The 3485-nt window shown below is 42.4% G+C and overlaps 1 pseudogene; it reads left to right on the forward strand.

Annotated features, from left to right (window-relative positions):
* Nucleotides 1-226: 226 nt before the first annotated feature.
* Nucleotides 227-462, forward strand: LOC121463581 (annotated as a pseudogene).
* The last annotated feature ends 3023 nt before the right edge of the window (nucleotides 463-3485 follow it).

The following is a 3485-nucleotide window of genomic DNA, read 5'->3' on the forward strand; positions in this document are numbered from 1 at the left end:
ATCCCAGACCTGCTGCAGAGCTGGCCACTTCCACCACCTGGCAGGAGGTTGCTGGTGCAGGATGTGTTGGTGAACAAGGTGACCAAGCAAAGTTGGATATGCCTCTTCATTCCTTCCAGGAGGACTTCTTCCTCAAAGATTTTAGCCCTATCTATCCCTTAGTTAAGACTAAGACATGGGCTTTTTTCTGTGCTTCCATGTCCTAGTGAGCAGGCATAGCTTAAACATGCAGAATGACATGGGTGAATTCATGGACCTGTATGTGATGTGGAAATATACCACAGGCAACCTCATCATTGATCCCAAGGACCGTGAGTCCACCCAGATGAATGTGGCCGAGGTTGACAGGGTCGCAGGCCGGTTTAATAGCTAGTTTAAAACCTACATTATCTGTGGGGCAAGTCAGATGATACTATGCTCCCATTGGCTAAAGTGGATGGAATTGTCTCAAAGAATTTTTGACCAGAAGAGATCAGGGAATATTTGTCATAAATAAAAGTGAAAAAGTAAAAAAGAAAAAAGGAAAGAAAGGTAAAAAGACTAAGACATGGAACACACACGGAGAGAACTGTCCACAGCTTACCGCAGCACCTTTCCGTTTGCTGGGACAGGGTGCTTTGGGGAGTGGCTGGCAGAGTGAGGAAAGGTCACTGCAGGACATCCTCATTGGTCTCTTGTGGTTACTCACCCACTGTTCACCACCAGGAATGGTACACTTAATGGGCCATCTTTTCATCAGACACTCCTTTGCCTGGAAGGCACAGGCGCTCAGTGTGTGTTTATTGACCATATGAACAGAACCACCACCCAGGGCTAAATACAGGATGTTTTCCACACCCTGCTGGCTCCCTCGGGGCCCTGTTCAGTCAATATTTTTTTTTTTTTGATTTTTTGAGACAGGGTTTCTTAGTGGTTTTTTGGTTCCTGTCCTAGAACTAGCTCTTCTAGACCAGGCTGGCCTCGAACTCACCGAGATCACCTGCCTCTGCCTCCCAAGTGCTGGGATTAAAGGCATGCGCCACCACCACCCGGCTTCAATCAATATTTCTGTCTTAGTTACTGTTCTATTGCTATAAGAAACACCATAACCAAAGCAACTGTTACTAAAGAAAGCACTTAACCAAGGGCTTGCTTACAGTTTTAGAGGGTGAGTCTGACCTGCCCAGCAGGTCCTAAGTTATTCCAAGGTCTGAAGAGGCACTATCTGAAAGACATGGGTGAGAGAGAGAGACAGATGCCAAGCAGTATTCTATTTTGTCAAGGCATCCGTTTATTGAAGCAAGTTTTATGTCTTATATACTCCTCAGTGAGGAGCTCGGGCAGGGGGGACTGAGGAAGGGGGAGGGAGGAAGGAAAGGAGGGGGCTCATCCTAAGTGGGGCAGTTGCAAGATCAGTGGCTAGAACACCTGCTGTTAGTGATAAGCAGCAAACAAAAAAGACACTCTGAGGTGCTCTCTGAAGCTTGAATCTCCAAGGTCAGCACACAATGTCATAGTTAACTTTAAGTTTTCTGTCTCAAGATTTTTACTTCAAGGCCCTGTGAGGTGTGAGAAAGGAGAAGCTTAAAATGGCTCCTAACGTGAGTCCATGATCAACACAGTGGGAAACAGACAGGCATAGCAGGAGGAGCAGCTGAGAGCTTTACATCCTGATTTGCAGGGGGAGAGAAAGAGAGAGACAGAGCCTGGCGGTGGTGGCGCACGCCTTTAATCCCAGCACTCGGGAGGCAGAGACAGGTGGATCTCTGTGAGTTCGAGACCAGCCTGGTCTACAGAGCAAGTTCCAGGACAGGAACCAAAAGCTACAGAGAAACCCTGTCTCGAAAAAAAAAAAAAAAAAAAAAGAAAAGAAAGAAAGAAAAAAAGAAAGAAAGAAAGAGAGAGACAGAGAGCAAGCAGACAGACATTGGGCCTGTCAGGGGCTTTTGAAACCTCAAAGCCCATCCCACTGCCACACCTCTCCCAACAAGGCCACACCTCCTAATCCTTTCTAAACAATTCCACTAGTGACCAAAATATTCAAACAGGAGCCTATAGGAACCAATTCAGTCAAACCACCACAACTACCCAAAGGAGAACATGCTTTTGTTGCCAGGCACAGGGTTTCTGTGTGATTGTGACTTCTGCATGTAGAAATCACACCACATGCATTCCAAGGTGTGCAGCTCATCTTCCAGGATGCAGAGTCAAGACAACATGAATACAAGAAGTGTGTTGGGTAGCACTGTGGTGAGAAAAAGGAACATGAGGCAGGGACAAACCTCACAGTGTAACATGGATACCACTTACTATTATCTCTGAGTGTCCTCTTTACTTGTCCAAATCATTGCTGTAGAAGGCAACAAGGGTTTGGTTTATTTTGATCAATTGTGTTTCCATGGGAAAATTTTGTCTTCCAAGACATTTGTTTTTTGTTTTGTTTATTAGTGAGATTGGTCTGTAATTCTCTTTCTTAGTATTATCTTTCTGTGGTTTGGGTATCAGGGTAATTGTAGCCTCATAAAAAAAGTTTGGCCATGTTCCCTCTGTTTCTATTGAGTGGAATAATTTGAGGAATATTGGTATTAGTTCCTCTTTGAAAGTCTTGAAGAATTCTGAGCTGAGAAGCCAACTGGTCCTGGGCTTTTTTTTTGGTTGGGAAAATTTTGATGACTGTTTCTATTTCTTCAGCAGTTATAGATCTGTTTAATTTGCTTATCTGGTCTTGATTTAATTTTGGTAAGTGATATTTATCCAGAAAGTTGCCCGTTTAAGTTTTCCAATTTTGTGGAGTACAGGTTTTCAAAATATGACCTGATAATACTCTGTATTTCCTCCGTGTCTGTTGTTATGTCCCCCTTTTCATTTCTGATTTTTGTTAATTTGTTTTTTTTTAAAGATTTTATTTATTTATTATGTATACAACATTCTGCCTCCATGTATGCCCGCGTGCCAGAAGAGGGCACCAGATCTCATTACAGATGGTCGTGAGCCACCATGTGGTTGCTGGGAATTGAACTCAGGACCTCTAGAAGAGCAGCCAGTGCTCTTAACCACTGAGCCATCTCTCCAGTCCTGATTTTTGTTAATTTGGATATTCTTTCTCTGCCTATTGGTTAGTTTGGATAACGGTTTGTCTATTTTGATGATTCCTTTCAAAGAACCAATTCTGTGTCTCATTCTTTGTATTGTTTTCTTTGTTTCTATTTTGTTGATTTTCAGCTCTCAATTTGATTATTTCCTGTCATCTAGTTCTCTTAGGTGAGTTTGTTTCTTTTTGTTCTAAAGTTTTCAAATGTTCTGTTAATTCACTAGTGTGGGATTTTATGTAGGCATTTGGTGCTAAGAACTTGCCTCTTAACACTGTTTTCATTGTGTTCCATAAATTTGGGTATGTTGTGTGGTTATTTTCATTGAATTTTAGGAAGTCTTTAATTTCTTTATTTCTTTCTTGACCCATTGATGTTTCAGGTGAGCATTGTTTAATTTCCATGTGTTTGTGAGTT

This window comes from Microtus oregoni, unplaced genomic scaffold (genome assembly GCF_018167655.1).
Source record: "Microtus oregoni isolate MIOR12 unplaced genomic scaffold, Mior012 000027F_ref0000203, whole genome shotgun sequence".
In the NCBI taxonomy this organism is placed as follows: Eukaryota; Metazoa; Chordata; class Mammalia; order Rodentia; family Cricetidae; genus Microtus; species Microtus oregoni.